Raw genomic sequence first — 20674 nt, forward strand, 5'->3', positions numbered from 1 at the left:
CAGTATAGCACTAGCCACTGTTCTCTGATCTTCCCTTCTTACTAATGACCTGGAAGCGACATGTAAAACATCACTTCTGGGTCCTGGTTCCACTCCCCCTAGCCAGTGTGACCTAGGAAGAAGCTAATGGAGCATGATCTGTGCTCCATTAGCATCATTGGAGAGAAGGCGACTGTAAATACATGCATGAGGGGCACCTATGCATGAAAGTATTGATTGCGAGACACATGTCACATATCACCGTGCATGCTGGAGTGTGAGCAATAATTCCAGGTCCATCGTTCATGGTTGACTCTAAACTGATGACCTGTAGGGACTTTAAAAGCGTCGCCTATGGAAAATATAGGGCAGTGATGGCACCCCAGATGTTTTAGAACTACATTTCCCATGATGCTCATGCACTCTGCAGTGTAGTTTAGCATCATAGGAAATGTAATTCCAAAACACCTGGGATGCCAAGGTTCGCCATCACTGATATAGGGTATCGAAATCTGTTGGCATTTTATGGGTGCATGCAGTTTTAAAGAGGTTCTAAAGAAGGAAGGCTTTCTATACTAATGCATTCTCTGCATTAAGATAAAAAAAAACCTTCTGTGTGCAGCAGCCCCCCTCAGCCCCCCTAATACTTGCCTGAACCCTATTCCAGTCCAGCGATGTTACACAGGAGGCGCCGCTATCCCGGACTCTCCCTCCTCATTGGCTGAGACAGCAGTGGGCACCATTGGTGTCAATGAAAGTCAGTGAGCCAATAAAGAGAGAGAGGGGGCGGGGCCATGGCTCTGTGTCTGAGCGGACACACAGAGCAGCAGCTGGGCCCGGGTGCCCCCATAGCGATCTGCTTGCTGTGGGGGCACTCAGAAGGAGGGAGGGGCCAGGAGTGCCAGCGAGGGACCCGATTACAGGAGGAATCGGGCTGCTCTATGCAAAACCAACTACACAGAGGTGGTAAGTATAACATGTTTATTATTTTTAAACAAAATAATAAAACTTTAGTATCACCTTAAGCCTTTAAATTGTGGGTATCTGTTTATTCTGCGTAACCTCACCTTTTTTATATTTTTAAACAAATTAGCCAAAATATTGCATTTGTGTGCCCTAAAATTAAAGGGTAACAATATAGCGTATACAATTGCAACACAAATCATATTGTAATTGAATGTTATTAAAAATTCCCTTTCCTGTTCAATCTGCAGCTGTTGAAATTTTCTGGAAATGCAATGCAATATGACCGCCTGGAGCTGTTCTGTACACAGAATGTATACTGACCACACCCCCCAGAAACATAATTTCCTGCTTGTGTGATTGGCTCACCGATTTTCCCAGAAGTCTGTACTAAGATACAAGTCAGATTTCTGGCATCCCCTGCAATAAGAATGTCATTTTTGGTGAGATACTCCCAATAGGAACACGTCTAAAGGGATGCAGACCCAGCAGATTTCCTCATTAGAGCCCTGCAGCTGCCACAGTTGATAGATAATTATGAAACCACTCCCATTAGACCCACTCAGCACAGAGGAACAAACAATGATTTCTTCAGAATAATAAAAGTTATGAATCTGCAACAAAGTTTGTTAAAAATCCTTGTAATGTACAGAGATCACCCAGAGGGGAATGTTTTTGTTCTCAACAAAAGTGGAGTTACTCTTTACTTTTTGCGTACTTTGTACTAGGGACTTATTGGCAAAGCCGATATATCGAGGGCCGATATGCACTTTCCCTGGTATATTGGGATCGGCCACCAAGGTGACCGATATTGCTGATATTTCGGGAAAGTGCTTGTACCGGAGTGATGCCTGCAGCTAGAGGCATCACCCCGGTACCAGTACCCCAGTTAAGAAGCCGCTTACAAGGAGCGGAAAGGGACGTCCCCCTCCCTCCCGCCGCCTTCCGCGGCTCACCCGGGTCTCCTGTCCCACAGGGATACCCGGGCAACCAGCCTGCACGGCCACCGAAGACCCGATTAAAGGCGCATTCAGCTCTGATTGGGTCTCCATGCAAAAACCCAAAAGTGATGTTATGACATCACTTCTGGGTACTCCGCGCCAGATTAAAAAGAAATTAAGCATTCAAAACAGCCAAACTTGGCATTTTGAATGCTTTTAAGTGCAGAGGAGGGGTTTGGGGTCTTTTAGACCCCCAGATCCCCCCACAAGAGTACCTGTCAAGTAAAAAAAAAAAAAATGTTTTTAAATGTACATAAATATCGGCCCATATCGGACGCGATGACCAAAATATCGGTATCGGCAATGAAAAAACGATATCGGTCAATCACTACTTTGTACTAAAATTTTGCATTTCATAAGCCATTGAGGCGTCGTTATTGTGTACCACAGAAAACTAGAACTATACCTATTTTATACCCTAGGGTGCCTGCTTTTAGGGAATATATAATGTTTGGGGGTTTTTCCTAATCTTCAGGCCTAAAAGAATTTTTCTAATCGTTTGCAAAAAAAAAAAAAATAAGCAAAGTAAAATCGGCTCTGGCAGCGAAAGTGTTTTTTTGCATTTTGAGTCCTTTTAAGTGCATATATGATGATAACTAGAGAATGTATAAAATGCTGCACCTTCCCTGGGGAACACTGGATTCCATACATGGGAAGGTGACAAGTACTTTGCAATCAATGTTGTATCACACGCTCTGATCCTCAGCCTATATTAGCAGGACTGGCATTTTCTGCATAGCAAGCTCTACGACTGACAGTTGGCGCACTTATACCGAACTCCGTGTCCTTTGCCTGACCTCCCCGTACATCGCTAAATATAGCTGGAGCATGCGAAGCGTGAATGTGATTGTTGGAAAGTGAAAAGATAACCCGCGTCACTTGATGCAGATTTCATTTTTTTTTTTAGAAAATTGTATACAATCCCGGCGCTTGGGATTCAAAAAGCCCCTTTTTTTGGAAAAATAATCAAATGAACCAATGGTCACTATGATAAATCCACCACTAACAATGCCGCCAATCCCTGGCATGGGATGTAGATGCAAAACATTGTAAATAAAACGTGGATAGCGCACAGTATTGGTATTTATTGGGGAGAACCCAACATCCATACACAGTCAGCGAAGGGTAAAAATAAAAATAGTTTATTCACAATGAAGGATTGAAGGATAAAATACAAGTGGGACCACATAGTCCTGGTTGCCAGCGAGGACGTTGATAAAGTCCCCAGTGAGTACATCAAATGGACTGATAGTCACCATTGTCACTCTCTCTCTCTCGTGGGATATTAGGACCCCTAGGATCAGGAGGGGACTGGGCAAGGGGGCAGGGGGGCAAATGCCCCCTGGGCCACTCTGATGTCCTGTAAAAAGGCTGCACCGCTTCTGCCACAGACATGCCTAAAGGATTCCTAGCGAAGAGAAATGAAAAGACTCTGCCACTGACCTACTGAGTGCGGGATGAAGACAAGGAAAGAGCGCAGGCCTCCCTCCCCAGCATGGATGGTGTAAACAGTGTCTGAGCAGAGGCAGGTTCCATGCCCCACCTGAGACTCTCCTCCCCAACCGAGCTGCCCCAGCCCCCGCCCAACTGTCCCCTGCTGGCCAGGTTGGGAACCCAGATTCAGCCGGTGAATAGAGAGTACCTGGAGCAGGGCTTCAGCTTGGAATGGGGGTAAGGAGGAGGACGGGAAGAGGAAGAGTGGGGGTTGAGTCGCTGCACCATGGGCCTTTGGTTTCTACTTGCCCCCTGGGCTGAAAGTTGCCAGTCTGCCCCTGCCTAGGATAGATGGATAAAAATCCTATGTGGGGAGAGGAATGGATCCAGATTGAACGCCGCCGGCGCGTGTGGCGGCCATAACACACACTTCAACCCGCGCTGCCCGTGGAGCTTGTGTGTTGCGGCCGACACATGCTATTGAACACCAGAATTGGCAGCTCCACCACTGGCGCCCTGTGCTTTTCACAGATGAGAGCAGGTTCACCCTGAGCACATGTGACAGACGTGAAAGGGTCTGGAGAAGCCGTGGAGAACGTTATGCTGCCTGTAACATCGTTTAGCATGACCGGTTTAGTGGTGGGTCAGTGATGGTATGGGGAGGAATATCCATGGAGGGAAGCACAGACCTCTGCAGGCTAGACAATGGCACCTTGACTACCATTAGGTATTGGGATGAAATCCTTGGACCCATTGTCAGACAGCAGCGGGTCCTGGGTTCCTTATGGTACGTGACAATGTCCGGCCTCATGTGGCCAGAGTATGCAGCCAGTTCCTGGAGGATGAAGGAATTGATACCATTGAATGGCCCCCACGCTTGCCTGACCCAAATCAAATAGAATAACTCTGGGACATTATGTTTCCTGCCAGGTTGCACCTCAGTCTGTTCAGGAGCTCACTGATGCCCTGGTGCAGATCTGGGGGGAAATACCCCAGGACACCATCCATCGTCTCATTACGAGCATGCCCCCCCATGCGGCTTATGGATCTTTTCCTTTTCCTTCCTTCCTTCATTGCTGCAGCTTGCAGATAGGACGAGCTCCCTGTCCCTACCTGCACTCACAGCAGTCTAGTTGGACTTTACCTCTCTACCTGAGCAGCATCTAAATTTAGTCTTTTATATTGAACGCCTAGAAATGTTAATTGTACCTAAGCAATACCCTAATAAATGTTGAAGAATGAGGTGCGCAAACAAAAAATGAATCTCCAGCAGCAACCGAAACTTTAACCACTTAAGCCCCGGAAAATTTTACCCCCTTCCTGACCAGGGGGTATTTTGCGATTCGGCACTGCGTGACTTTAACGGACAATTGCGCGGTCGTGCGACGCTATACCTAAACTAATTTGACGTCCTTTTTTTCCCACAAACAGAGCTTTCTTTTGGTGGTATTTGATCACCTGTGCGATTTTTTGATCATGCGCTATAAACAAAAAAAGAGCGTCAATTTTGCAAAAATAACAATATTTTTCACATTTTTTTATATGAAATTCCCCAAAAAAAAAATGTAAAAATCAAAATTTTTTAACATTTTCGGCCAATTTGTTTTATGCTACATATGTTTGGTAAAAAAAATCGCAAAAAGCGTATTTTGATTGGTTTGCGCAAAAGTTATCGCGTTTACTAACAAAGGGAAAGATTTTTGTCATTTTTGTTGTTTTTTTTTAACGTGTAATGGCGGCGATCTGCGATTTTTTTTGCGGGACTGTGACATTGCGGCGGACAGATCGGACCCTTGACTGACATTTTTGACACTTTTGGGGTTACCAGTGACATTACTGCAGTAATCAGTGCTATACATATGCACTGTTACTGCAAAATTACACTGGTAGTGAAGGGGTTAACTTTATTTGAGAGGGAGGGGCTGTGTGTGTCCCTAGGGGTGTGATTCTAACTGTGATTGGCTGTCTGTTGAGCTGTAGAAACAGTGATCAACGGTTCTACATAGTAGAACCGTGTGATCACAGTTTCTACACAGGGGGGAATGACAGGCGGCTTGTTTACACAAGCTGCCTGACTTTCTCCCTCTGCAGCGGCGATCGCAGAGTGACCGGTGGACATCGGGTCCGCCGGTCACACGCGCGGGGGGGTCCGTGACCACGCGGGAGCGGGAGCGCGCCTCTGGCGGCGCGCGCTCGCTCCCTAGACCCTCACAGGCTAGCGACGTAGACCTACGTTACTTTGCCTGTGAGGGGCTGACCGCCGACGTAGATAGTCGTGCGGCAGTCTGCAAGTGGTTAACCTTGATAAAGTAAACGTGTGATGTGCAAAAAATGGGTGCACTAGATGTGAGCAATGTGTGTTGAACCAAAAGGGAAAACACAATGAACAAAATACCTAATAAATATAAATATACACAGATATTATAAATGGCGCACAATGTGAACAAAAACATGCTATGGAAATATGTGCAGTCCAAAACAAGTCCAAAATGAAAAAAAGGCTGAAATCTTCTTGATGGTGAATGATGGTGAAGAAGAGGACGTGCAAACACCAAATCCCTCTTGGCACTCACGTGTAAAGAAAAGAGAGGTAATCCCCTTACCAACTCAACATAATAAAACACTTGAGAAGATGACACCAGCCAGTGTAATAGATATGAAGTCCCAACCTTTCACTCTTCCACCCGATATGTGGTATATCAAAACTCTTACCAAAGGCAAGTATTTCACAGGTCAGATGGTGAGTGATAATGTTCTCCAAATCATCAGGCAAACTATCCAGAATAGCAGGCAGTGAATTTTCTTGTAAATCTTGTTCTGACTCCTGTTTCTGTATGGGGGTTGGTCTCTCTCCTATACCACTCACACTCAGTGACAGATCGTGCCCAAAAAAGAATGGAACAGGCAATAGTGCATTACCTCTTAAACGACTTTATTAAAAAAAGGTAGAACACTTACAGTTAAAGCGGAGTTCCAGCCATTCACTCACCTGTCCAACGGTCCAGTGATGCGGCCGCCCGAAGCCTCGATCCTCTCCCTCGGCGCCGGCATCACTGCTGTGGGCACCCGGCTGTGACAGTTTGCGGCTTCACAGCCGGGTACCCACTGCGCATGTGCGAGTTGCGCTGCGCGCCGTGATTGGCCGGCAATCTTCTGGGACCTTTGACATGTCCCAGAAGATTGCAGGGAGGGAGGGGAAGAGGAGAACTTCCGCTCAGGGCGCCGCGGCGCTCCGAGCGGAAGTGGGAGCGGGTACCTGTCAAAACTAGGTACCCGCTACCCCCCAAAAAAAATGACATGCCAAATGTGGCATGTCAGGGGGTCAGGACTCCCTAAAGCGGAAGTTCCACTTTTGGGTGCAACTCCGCTTTAAGTTTAATAAATGGGCGAATGAAAATTCAATTGTGGCTGCTCTGCAGCGCGAACCACGGGTGGTGATGGTGCAGGCTTCTCACCCTGACGCGTTGCCCCTGATGAGGCATCGACTGGGAATGGAGATCGGTTCTTTTATATGGAACACCTAGAAATGTTAATTGTACCTAAGCAATACCCTAATAAATGTTCCCTTTGTCTGGAATTCCAGAAAAAGCAGAATGCTATGCAGTATGAGTGCTAGAACAGGGCCCCTATGTCAAGGGGAAAAGGAAGGAGTGCCAGTCATAGTCCATGGCATCCAGGTATCTCTAAATTCATCTTCTTTATTGTCAGGGTTAGGGTCAGGGGAGAGGTTTGACTCTATAATTTGGGGTTGCATGCTCGGGCCGTAGACATGCCGTAGACATATGCGGTTCGTTTCGTTCCGACTGGAAATTCATATTCATTTTTAATTATTTGGAAATTCGGATGTATCCAAAGTTCTGAATTACAAGAGTAACAAATTTAAACAATTTTGAAAATTTCGGACGAAAATCAAATTTTAATAGTTTTCTAATCGGATTTGAATAGTTTTCAAATCAAATTGGAATAGTTTTCAAATTGGAATAGTTTTCTAATCAAATTTGAATTTCCAAAGAGAATAAAATAGAATAGAAAATGAAGAAATATAATAAGAAATAATAGAATAGAATAGAGTGAATAGAATAAAAAATAAAATAGACTAGAGTAAAACAAAACAGAATACAAAATAAAAGAATAGAAAAAATTATATAGAAAATAAGGGAAAAATTGAAAATAAAAGAATAGAATAGAAAAGCATAGAGTAAAACAGAACAAAATAGAATAGAAAATTAAAGAACAGAATAAAATAGAATAGAAAATAAAGGAATAGAATAGAATATAGAATAAAATAGAAAAAATAAACCCATCTTCTTAAATTTGAATTTCAAATGTGAATACAATAGAAAAAAATAGAATAGAAAAAGAATAGACTAGAAAACATAGAATATAAAAAAAGAATAGCATAGAATAGAATAAAACCTTCTCCTGAAATTCGAATTTTGAATAGAATGAATTCAAATTCAAATTCAAATAGAATAGAAAGTTCAGAAATTCAGAAAAGAATAGAAAAGAAAATAATATAACTAAAAAAGTAAAGAATAGAATAAACAATAGAATAGAATAAATATAACAATATAACTTTTTTCCAGAAATTCTAATAGAATAAATTAGAATAGAATAGAGTAAAACAGAACAAAATACAAAATAAAAGAATAGAAAAAAATTTAATAGAAATTAAAGGGATAGAATAGAAAATAAAAGAATATAATAGAATAGAAAAGAATAGAGCAAAACAGAACAAAATAGAATAGAAAATTAAAGAACAGAATAAAATAGAATAGAAAATAAAGGAATAGAATAGAATATAGAATAAAATAGAAAGAATATAACCATCTCCTGAGAGTTGAATTTCAAATAGAATACATTTGAACTTGAATACAATAGAAAAGAATAGAATAGAAAAAAAGAATAGAATGGAAAATATAAAAAAAAAGAATAGCATAGAATAGAATAAAATAGAAAGAATATAACCTTCTCCTGAAATTCGAATTTCCAATAGAAAAAAATTCAAATTCAAATAGAATAGAAAAGAATAGAAAATAAAATAATAGAATAGAAAATAAATAGAATAAAATAAACAATAGAATAGAATAAACAATAAAGTAGAATAAATATAACAATATAACTGTTTTCTGAAATTCTAATAGAATAAATTAAAATTCAAATGGAATAGAAAAGAATAGAATATAATAGAAAAGAAAAGAACGGAAAAGAAAAGAATAGAATGGAATAGAAAAAAAAAAACAATAGAATAGAATGGAATAGAAAGAATATAACTATCTTCCAAAATTCTAATTTCGGATAGAATAAATTTGGTTTTGAATGGAATTCAATTTGATTGCAACTCGAATGGAAATAAAATCGATTTAAATTTTCTGATTGCGGAAAATACAAATCGATTCAAACTCGAATAAAAGAAACTAATCCTGAAAACAGATTAAAGTAATTTAACTAAACAAATTTATGTAAATACCGAATTAAAGCAAATTTTCTTTGTTCTGCACGTGTCTACCGGGCAGCATTCAGTAGGTGGACTGTCAGCGATTATTTTGTATCGGTGTAGCGGCACCTGGTTGAGGTGTAGAAGGTATCCCAGGGGTCGGTGCCAAGGTCAACAGAGGTGAGTTGTCAGACCGCACTCTTCACTCCTATCCAGAATTGTTTTAGTTTGGAGCAATATCAAAAGATGTGCCAGGCTCCGTATTGCAGCGCCAGCACAGCCTGGAGGCTGGAGTGTAGAGTTTGTTAAGGACCACCGGGACCCTATACTACCCACCGGTACCCTGTACCACCCACCGGGACCCTGTACACCCTCCGGGGACCCTGTACACCCACCGGGACCCTGTACCACCCACCGGGACCCTGTACTACCCACTGGGACCCTGAACCACCCACCGGGACCCTGAACCACCCACCGGGACCCTGTACCACCCACCGGGACCCTGTACACCCACCGGGACCCTGTACACCCACCGGGACCCTGTACCACCCATTAGGACCCTGTACACCCGCCGGGACCCTGTACCACCCACCAGGACCCTGTACACCCACTGGGACCCTGTACCACCCACCGGGACCCTGTACACCCACCAGGACCCTTTACTACCCACCGGGACACTGTACCACCCACCGGGACCCTGTACTACCCACTGGGACCCTGAACCACCCACCGGGACCCTGTACTACCCACCGGGACCCTGTACCACCCACCGGGACCCTGTACACCCACCGGGACCCTGTACACCCACCGGGACCCTGTACCACCCAAAGAGCAGCTGGTAAAGTTAGGAATTCTAACTTCACTGCGACCTTCCTGATCAGCATACATGTTTTGGGGCGGTGTTTCTCAAAATACTCAAGTCAGAGACAGCCAGGCAAACAGTATTTGTGGAAGGCAATCAGCAATGGCAGATTTTGTATTTCGCACTAGTTGGAACCATTTAAAACTTCTGCAGCAATAATCATGGTGCTTGTGCGCCATCTGCTGTCTCAGAAGTAGAACACTGCCAGTTAGAATTTATTTGGTCTGTATGAAATCTATTTCTCTTCTCTTCACGTCTCTCCTCTCTTGTCTTTTCTTTTCTCTACTCCTCTCCTATTTTCTTCTCTCCTCTCTTCTCTCTTCTGTTGTCTTTTCTCTTCTCGTCTCTACTTGCCTCCTCTCTTATGTTTTCTTTTCCCTTACCTTTTCTCCTCTACTCTTTTCTTCTCTCCTCTCCTCTTCTCTCTTGTCTTTTCTTCTCCTCTCTTCTCTTTTCACCTCTCCTCTCTTGTCTTTTCTCTTTTCTTCTCCTCTCTTTTCTCCTCTCCTCTCTTGTCTTTTCTCTTTTCTTCTCCTATCTTCTCTTCTCTCCTCTCCTCTCCTCTCCTCTCCTCTGTTGTCTCTTATCTTTTCTTCACCTCTCTTCTTTTCTCTTCTCTTCTCTTCTCTTCTCTTCTCTTCTCTTCTCTTCTCTTCTCTTCTCTTCTCTTCTCTTCTCTTCTCTTCTCTTCTCTTCTCTTCTCTCCTCTCTTGTCTTTTTCCTTTTCTTCACCTCTCTTCTCCTCTCCTCTCCTATCTTTTCTCCTCTCCTCTCATCTCTTGTCTTTTCACTTTTCTTCTCTTCTCTTCTCTTCTCTTCTCTTCTCTTCTCTTCTCTTCTCTTCTCTTCTCTTCTCTTCTCTTCTCTTCTCTTCTCTTCTCTCTTGTCTTTTCCCTTTTCTTCACCTCTCTTCTCTTTTCTCCTCTCCTCTCTTGTCTTTTTTCTTTTCTTTTCCTCTCTTGTCTTTTCTCTTTTCTTCTGTTTTCTCCTCTCCTCTCCTCTTTTCTCCTCTCCTCTTCTCTTCTATTTGTGGGGAAAAAAAGGGCATCAATTGTATTTCGTTACAGTGTCACCCACGAACGCTCCCCGTGGAGACAGAATAGCAGTCTGCTGTTGTAAACACGGCAGACCACTGTTCTGTCAGCAATGAACACAGGGATGCTCCTATTTAGGAACACAGGTCCCTGTGTTCAATACATAAGCCCATCCCCCACACAGTTAGAAAACACCCCCTAGGGTCACATTTAAACTTTTGATCGCCCCTGGTATTAACCCCTTTGCTGCCAGTCTCATTAGTTTAGTAACAGTGCATATTTTTAACACTGATAACTGTAGTAATGTCACTGGTCCCCCCCAAAAGTGTCAAAAATGTCAGTTAGGTGTCCGATCCGTCCGCCGCAATGTCGCAGTCCCGCTAAAAATCGCAGATTGCTGCCATTACTAGTAAAAAATAAATAAAAATGACATAAATCTTTCCCTTAGTTTGTAGACGCGATATACACTTATTACTTTTTTTTTTTTTTTTTACCAAAAATATGTAGCAAAATACAAATTGGCCTAAAATGATGAAAAAATTTGATTTTTAATTTTTTTTTTATTGGAAATGTTATATAGTATAAAGTAAAAATACAGAGAATTGTCGCTCTCTTTTTTGTTTATAGCGCAAAAAATAAAAATCACAGAGGGGATCAAATAAAGCCAAAAGAAAGCTCTATTTATGGGAAAAAAAGGACATCAATTTTATTTGGGTACAGCGTCGCACGACCGCGCAATTGTCAGTTAAAGTAACGCAGTGCCGAATCGCAAAAAATGGCCTGGTCATTAAGGGGGAAAATCCTTCCGGTCCAGAAGTGGTTAAAGCAGACTAAAAGAGAAATGTCTCCTGATGACACCAGCCCCCCCCCCCCCGACCTAACATAAAATCACCATATAATGGTGATAAAAAAAAAACACTTGTACGAAAAAAACATTTTTAATTATACTTACCTTACCCCTGGCTTCTACATGATATCAAAGGGTGATATGATGACCCTTCCAGTGAGTTCCCACAAAATGAAAAGGATCTCAAAACACATGAAAAATCAACCCCCAAAACAGCACAGAAGCATCTTGGATCCTCATCATTCCTGGGATCTTGCTGGGATTGTGATGTCATCCACAGCTAGGCGCCGCTGGCAGGCGCTATGATATCCAAAATTGTCCCTAAACAATGCAATGAAAACCTCCATAGCTCATCAACCTAGAGTTAGACCATAAACAATGGCTCTTCAATTATAACTCTCCCTTCATTGTGTGTTGGAATTAAATCATTTGATTGAGCGCTGCACTATTTTTTGTTTTGTGTATTGTTATTGCAACTGCAGAGACTGGCAGCAAGATCCAGTGCTAAAATTGCTATGTAGGCTGTGCGAATGTAACATCTGAGCAATGTTTACATGTGTGCAGGGTCAATGTGGTCTATTGGGTGCTAGGACGCAGGCCAACATTGCTGTGTAATGTTCTTCATTGCTGGGGCACAGGTGGCTTTTGCCACCTAGCGTCCTCTTTTCCTATTGCCACCTAACATCCTCTGTTCCCATTGCCACCTAGCATCCTCTGTTGCTATTGCCACCTAGCGTCCTTTGTTGCTATTGCCACCTAGAGCCCTCTGTTCCTATTGCCACCTAGCGCCTTCTGTTCCTATTGCTACCTAGCGTCCTCTGTTGCTATTGCTACCTAGCGTCCTCTGTTGCTATTGCTACCTAGTGTCCTCTGTTGCTATTGCCACCTAGCGTCCTATGTTCCCATTGCCACCTAGCGTCCTATGTTCCCATTGCCGCCTAGCGCCCTCTGTTCCTATTGCCACCTAGCGCCCTCTGTTCCCATTGCCACCTAGCGTCCTCTGTTGCTATTGCAACCTAGCCTCCTCTGATGCTATTGCCACATAGAGCCCTCTGTTCCTATTGCCACCTAGCGCCCTCTATTACTATTGCTACCTAGCGTCCTCTGTTGCTATTGCCCCCTAAGGTCCTATGTTCCCATTTCCACCTAGCGTCCTATGTTCCCATTGCCACCTAGCGTCCTCTGTTCCTATTGCCACCTAGCGTCCTCTGTTCCTATTGCCACCTAGCGTCCTCTGTTCCTATTGCCACCTAGCGTCCTCTGTTCCTATTGCCACCTAGCGTCCTCTGTTCCCATTGCCGCCTAGCGTCCTCTGTTCCTATTGCCACCTAGTGCCCTCTGTTTCTATTGCCATCTAGCGTCCTCTTTTGCTATTGCCACCTAGCGCCCTCTGTTCCTATTGCCACCTAGCGTCCTCTGTTCTTATTGCCACCTAGCGTCCTCTGTTCCTATTGCCACCTAGCGTCCTCTGTTCCTATTGCCACCTAGCGTCCTCTGTTCCCATTGCCGCCTAGCGTCCTCTGTTCCTATTGCCACCTAGTGCCCTCTGTTTCTATTGCCATCTAGCGTCCTCTTTTGCTATTGCCACCTAGCGCCCTCTGTTCCTATTGCCACCTAGCGTCCTCTGTTCCTATTGCCACCTAGCGCCCTCTGTTCCTATTGCCACCTAGCGCCTTCTGTTCCTATTACCACCTAGCGTCTTCTGTTCCTATTGCCACCTAGCGTCCTCTGTTCCTATTACCACCTAGCGTCCTCAGTTCCCATTACCACCTAGCGTCCTCTGTTTCCATTGCCACCTAGCGCCCTCTGTTCCTATTGCCACCTAGCGTCCTCTGTTCCTATTACCACCTAGCGTCCTCTGTTCCTATTGCCACCTAGCGTCCTCTGTTCCTATTGCCACCTAGCGTCCTCTGTTCCTATTACCTCCTAGCGTCCTCTGTTCCTTTTGCCACCTAGCATCCTCTGTCCCTTTTGCCACCTAGCATTCTCTGTTCCTATTGACACCAAGCGCCCTCTGTTCCTATTGCCACCTAGCATCCTCTGTTCCTTTTGCCACCTTGCATCCTCTGTTCCTATTGCCACCTAGCGCCCTCTGTTCCCATTGCCACCTAGCGTCCCCTGTTCCTATTGCCACCTAGCGTCCTCTGTTCCTATTGCCACCTAGCGTCCCCTGTTCCTATTGCCACCTAGCGTCCTCTGTTCCTATTGCCACCTAGCGTCCTCTGCTCCTATTGCCACCTAGCGTCCCCTGTTCCTATTGCCACCTAGCATCCTATGTTCCTATTGCCACCCAGCATCCTCTGTTCCTATTGCCACCTAGTGTCCTCTGTTCCTATTGCCACCTAGCGTCCTCTGTTCCTATTGCCACCTAGCGTCCTCTGTTCCTATTGCCACCTAGCGTCCCCTGTTCCTATTGCCACCTAGCGCCCTCTGTTCCTATTACTACCTAGCGTCCCCTGTTCCTATTGCCACCTAGCGTCCCCTGTTCCTATTGCCACCTAGCATCCTCTGTTCCCATTGGGATTGCTTCCTGGCGTCCTCCATTGGTATTGATGCCCAATGTCCTCCCTTGCTGCTCCTGCCTAGCACCCTCCATTGCTTTTGCTGTTTGGCATCTTCCATTAATTTAACTCAGCTTCTAATGCTGTCTAGCATTCTATGTTGCCATTATCGCCTAGTATCCTTCATTGCTAGGACACAGGTAGCTATAACTGCCTAGCGTCTCCATTGAGATTGATGCCTGGCGCCCTCCACTGGTATTGATGCCCAGTGTCCTCCATTGCTATTGCCACCTAGCATCCTCCATTGCTATTGCTACATAGTGTGCTCCATTGCTATTGCTGCTTAGGGTCCTCTGTTGCTATTGGCGCCTAGCATCCATTGATTTTCCCATTTAGGGTTCTCCATTGCCACTTAGCATGCCTTTTTGCTATTGCCATCTAGAATCTTCCATTGCTTGGACTCAGTTTATATTGCTGTCTAGCGTCCTCTGTTGTTATTGATGCCTAGTGTCCTCCATTGCTGTTGCCGCTCAATGCCTTCTGTTGCTATTGCCGTCTAGCATCTTCTATTGCTAGGACAGATATTTCTGCCGAGTGTTCTCCATTGCTATTCCTTTCTGGCATCTTCCATTGCTAGGACCCCAGAGTTATTGCTGCCTGGTATTTTCTGTTGCTAGGATGCAGGTGTCAAGGTCTTTACCTTGCCTTCCTGTTGGCAGCCATCTTGGACATGTGCATACTGCTGTCTTTTATAAACTCTGTTTGCTTCATCACTTGCCTGCTGCCTGGGCATCGCTCAGTGATGATGTTGCACACCTGACTAAATATATCACCTGTTGGCCTGCAGTCCTTTGCCCTTGTGTTTGTGCTCCAAGGTGCATCACTGCTAGCAGTCTTCTGTTCTCCGTGTTCTTCCGTGCATGACCTGGCTTGGCTGACGACTTTCCTGGCTCTCGATTCCGCATCGGCAGTCAACCCGGCATCAGCAGACTACTCGCCTCTAGACTCAACCCCGGCGTTGAAGGACTACCCACTTCTCGATGCCGGCTTGGATGACTTGACCCCGCCTGTTCCTGATTTCGCTAATCACTCTTGCTGTGCGTCTATTGTTGTTGCTCTAATAAATTGCTTTATTTTACTTGCATCTTCGTGTGGTCTTGTTTCCTGGCACCCTGACAGCAGGCGGCCATTGCCACCAGGCATCCTCCATTGCTAGGACGCAGGCAACTCTTGCACAAATGTTTACATGCGTATAGTGTAAAATATGGTTCACACAGAGGACCTCAAATAAGGATTTTTTTCTCATATTTTTGTAGATCTGAACACAGTGCATGAAAATACCTTGAAAAGAGCTAAACAAATGCACTAGGGTTCTATTGGATATTAAAAACATAACAGCTAGCCCAATACCATAATACATAGCATAATAAACCTCACAAAACAATAGTGCGGCGCTAAGATAAATTCAGTAGTATGTTCAATACAATAGTGCAATGCAAATATATCAAATTATTATGTGTCACCACAAATTGAAAAAAATAAAACAAAGAAATCCAAATGTGAAGCCAAAAACTGTAAATTTAGTGATTCTTCGATTATGAGGGAAATGACAGATGTGGATACCAAACACCATCAAACTTCCTAATGATAAACCACACAGCACCTCAGTGTGCAACAGAGGATGGCTTTTAAAATCATATGACCCCCAATTATGAGTGGTCAACCAGCGCTTGTGTATCAATCTAAGATATCCAGCTTTCCTCAAAACCGAATGTCAAACGACGGTACTGCTGTTGTTGTAATAGATCGCTGTGCATATATACTCAGTTGGACATAATATCATGAAAAAGAAAAAGGCACGCTCTCCATAGTGTAATCCCAATTAAAACACTCACTTAATGTGGTAAATGCACTTCAACTGAAGGGATGATAAACAGGCACTTCATATCGTATAAACAACTCATATTCCAGAATCTAATATGGCCATGGCAGGATCGCATATGCGTAGTGATGTGTGTTCCGTCTCTGCCCTACTAGTTTCGTCAAAGATGACGTCATCAGGAGCACGGGACCATGCTGCAACTCTTCCCTTTTATGGAGCTGTTCTGTATAAAAGGGAAGAGTGGCAGCATGTGTTCCGTGCTCCTGATGATGTCATCTTTTTTTTTTTTTAAGATTCTTTTTATTTAGGTTTAAGGGGTTGATAACATACAAAACAGAGCCTAAATGGGCATACCCATGCTCGCTAAACATTACAATAAAATAAGAACAGTGAAGAAACAAAACAAACAGTACATTCAGACCATAAAAGCAGAACAAATCACAGTACTCATAAAATAAGACTCAGGGCGGCAATATTCTAAAGGGAAGATTTACAGTATATCCATGCCACTACCCTAAAACTCAGCACCAGTCTAAGTTAGGGCATGTACAGAAAACAAAAAGGCATATTTGCCATCATTACACCAACTACACAGGAAATTGACCATCAGCAAATGGGCATGGCAGAGTCACTGTTCGTATGTGGAGAATCTATCCATATATCCAAAGCTTTATGAAACGTTGTAGCACAGCCACAAGCTAAATAAGCTTTGTATAATGGTAAGGCTAAATTAACTAAGTGCTTCCAAAAATTCATTGAGGGGGCTGAGGAAGACTTTCATTTTAGAAACAACTGCTTTACGTGCATAAAAGAATAGAAGACCCAAAAGAGCCCTTGGAGCCCTACGATAAGCTAGGAAATCTACCAGACCCAACAGACACACATCAATCGTCAATGGCACTTGAATAGTAGTGACCGAGAGGATAGTACAGACGTCCAGAAAGTCTGGATTAATGGACGCTACTTGAAAATATGAATGAAGTCAGCTGAGCTCGATAAACACCTCCAGCAGGTAGCAGGGACTGATGGATAGAGTCTATGTAGTCGCACAAACTTGGTGCTGACTCTTAAATTGGATGAGTCCATCTCTAGCAGACACCATCTGGGAAAAGGAGTATTCCCACATTCCCTCCCAGTCTTCTTTATCCAGCTCAGAGAGGTTTAGAGAGCAACTTAGCCTTAAGGGAGTCAAGCCCAATATGAATGGAGGGAAGTAAATAGTATAAATAGTGATTAGGGGCTAAGTCATGGACTCATCCCTAAGTAAATTTTCAAGGTCCGAGGTATATAGAGCAACCGGCTGTTCGTCAAATTGTGTTTGGAAGGTGTTTGAATGTCTGAGCTGGAGATACCTAAATAGATATGCGTTAGGCATATCGAGGCTTGCTTTAAGCTGTCAAAGGTCTGCAATTGTCCCTCTAAACAAATCAGGTCTAAGTATTGTATGCCCCTCAGTGGATGACGTCATCTTTGACGAAACTAGTAGGACAGAGACGGAACACACGCCACTACGCATATGCGATCCTGCCCTGGCCATCTTGGATTCTGGAATGTGAGTTGTTTATAAGATATGAAGTGCCTGGTTGTCATTCCTTGTGGGAATACTCCTTTTCCCAGTTGGTGTCTGCTAGAGATAGACTCATCCAATTTAAGAGTCAGCACCAAGTTTGTGCGACTACATAGACTCTATCCATCAGTCCCTGCTACCCGCTGGAGGTGTTTATCAAACTCAGCTGACTTCATTCATATTTTCAAGTAGTGTCCATTAATCCAGACTTTCTGGACGACTGTACTATCTTCTTGGTCACTACTATTCAGGTGCCATTGACGATTGATGTGTGTCTGTTGGGTCTGGTAGATTCCCTAGCTTATCGTAGGTCTCCAAGGGCTCTTTTGGGTCTTCTAAGCAATTGTTCTAAAATGAAAGTCTCCCTCAGCCCCCTCATTGAATTTTTGGAAGCACCTAGTTAATTCAGCCTTACCATTATACAAAGCTTATTTAGCTTGTGGCTGTGCTACAAAGTTTCATAAAGCTTTGGATATATGGATAGATTCTCCACATAAGAACAGTGACTCTGCCATGCCCATTTGCCGATGGTCAATTTCCTGTGTAGTTGGTGTAATGATGGCAAATATGCCTTTTTGCTTTCTGTACATGCCCTAACTTAGACTGGTGCTGAGTTTTAGGGTAGTGGCATGGATATACTGTAAATCTTCCCTTTAGAATATTGCCACCTTGAGTCTTATTTTATGAGTACTGTGATTTGTTCTGCTTGTATGGCCCGAGTGTACTGTTTGTTTTGTTTCTTCACTGTTCTTATTTTATTGTAATGTTTAGCGAGCATGGGTATGCCCATTTAGGCTCTGTTTTGTATGTTATCAACCCCTTAAACCTAAATAAAAAGAATCTTAAAAAAAAAAAGATGACATCATCAGGAGCACGCAACACATGCTGCCACTCTTCCCTTTTATACAGAACAGCTCCATAAAAGGGAAGAGTTGCAGCATGTGTCCCGTGCTCCTGATAACGTCATCTTTGACGAAACTAGTAGGGCAAAGACGGAACACACATCACTACGCATATGCGATCCTGCCATGGCCATATTGGATTCTGGAATATGAGTTGTTTATATGATATGAAGAGCCTGTTTATCATCCCTTCAGTGTAAGTGCATTTACCACATTAAGTGAGTGTTTTAATTGGGATTACACTATGGAGAGCGTGTCTTTTTCTTTTTCATGATATTATGTCCAACTGAGTATATATGCACAGCGATCTATTACAACAACAGCAGTACCATCGTTTGACATGCGGTTTTGAGGAAAGCTGGATATCTTGGATTGATACACAAGCGCTGGTTGACCATTCTTAATTGGGGGGGTCATATGATTTTGGTAAGCCTCCCTCTTTTGCACACTGAGGTGCTGTGTGCTTTATCAATAAAAAGTTTGGTGGCGTTTGGTATCCACATCTGTCATTCCTTCATAATTGAAGGATCGCTGAATTTACAGTTTTTGGCTTCATATTTGGATTTCTTTGTTTATTTTATTTTTTTGAATTTGTGGTGACACATAATAATTTGATATATTTGCATTGCACTATTGCGGGGGGTCAGCAACCTGTAGATCGCCATCTACCAGTAGATCACGGACAGGTGACTGGTAGATCGCTGTCTGAGCTTGCTGATCCGCCATCCCAGAGCATCAGAGTGCAATGCAGATGCCCCTGATGATGTCAGATATGACGAAACGCGTTGGGAGGAGCTGAGCCACACGATGCTGGTGCTCGGTACCATTGGAGGTCGGCCATTTTCTTGGTTGGAAACAAGTCCACATCAAATCCCTGCCATGTTTTTATGCTCAATTTGCTAGAGAAAATGTGAGTACGTACCTTGTTTGCAGCTTTTCTGGTGTTATAATAAATGTTTTTAAAGGATGTCTGAGCAATGATTGTTCTTTCACTTTTCTTGGGACATACTTTGAGGCTGGATCCACTGACCAGACGATTGAAACATGCTTGTTTGAAGGCTTTGTTATCCATATACATCTGGTAAGAGGCTGTATGTGTGGCTTCTCTTGGTGGTGGACCTACTGAATTCCTTTCACAGTGTCTGTTACATCTCACTGGAGGAACACTGTTGGAGTATTATACTTTGAGCGCTGCTTTTTTATGTGAATGCAGAGGGACTGCTTGAAAAAGTTAGAGCTGTAGTAGGGAGCAAGAGCCGCATAGGCCGATGCCTCCTCCAGGAAAACTGCAGCACATCAGTGTGAAAGCAGCCTTATAGGGGGCTCAGAACAGTAGGGGTACATTTTGGGGGGGTGGTAAAAGCCCATAGTTAAGATGTGTTTTTATCACCCCCACCCCAACCACACCCCCTTTAGCTGCAGTGGCCAGGGGTATACACATGCTGCAGCCGGAGTTATACGCCCTGTCATAGTTGGTGGATGTAGCACCTGCCAAGCATGCCCCATGCAAGTGATAAAGGCCGCCCTGCAAGTGCACTGCAACCTTGTGCAGAACAGCAAACAAGGGGTTAAAGCAGGCAGCGTTGTGTTGCTTTCTCACCACCTGATTTCACCCCTTGGACCCTGCAGAAGCATGCAGTTGCAGAAGAGCCCTATTTACTTAAATGGGTCACTATTGGCAGTCAGCAGCACCCACCGAAAACAAAAGGGGGCCTAATTCCCACCAGTGATGCCCACTAGTGCCTACCAGTGATTCCAATTAGTGATGCCTTTCAGTGCCCATCAATGATGCCTGTCAGAGTCTCCTCATGAGTGCCGCCTATCAATGCCACTGATCAGTGCCCATCAATGCTGCATATCAGTGCTGCCTATTAGTGCGCTCCAGTGCTGCATATTAGTACCGTCTATCAGTGCCTTTCAGTGCTGCATATTAGTGCCGCCTATCAGTGCCCATCATGCTGCATATTGAAGCCGCCTATCAGTGCCCATTAGTGCTGCATATTATTGCCGCCTATCAGTGCCCTTCAGTGCTGCATATTAGTGCCGCCTATCAGTGCCCTTCAGTGCTGCATATTAATGCGGCCTATCAGTGCCCTTCAGTGCTGCATATTAGTGCCGCCTATCAGTGCCCTTCAGTGCTGCATATTAATGCGGCCTATCAGTGCCCTTCAGTGCTGCATATTAGTGCCGCCTATCAGTGCCCATTAGTGCTGCATATTAGTGCCACCTATCAGTGGCCTTCAGTGCTGCCTATTAGTGCCGCCT

Source organism: Pelophylax lessonae, assembly GCF_965119305.1.
Source record: "Pelophylax lessonae genome assembly, chromosome: 12".
NCBI lineage: Eukaryota > Metazoa > Chordata > Amphibia > Anura > Ranidae > Pelophylax > Pelophylax lessonae.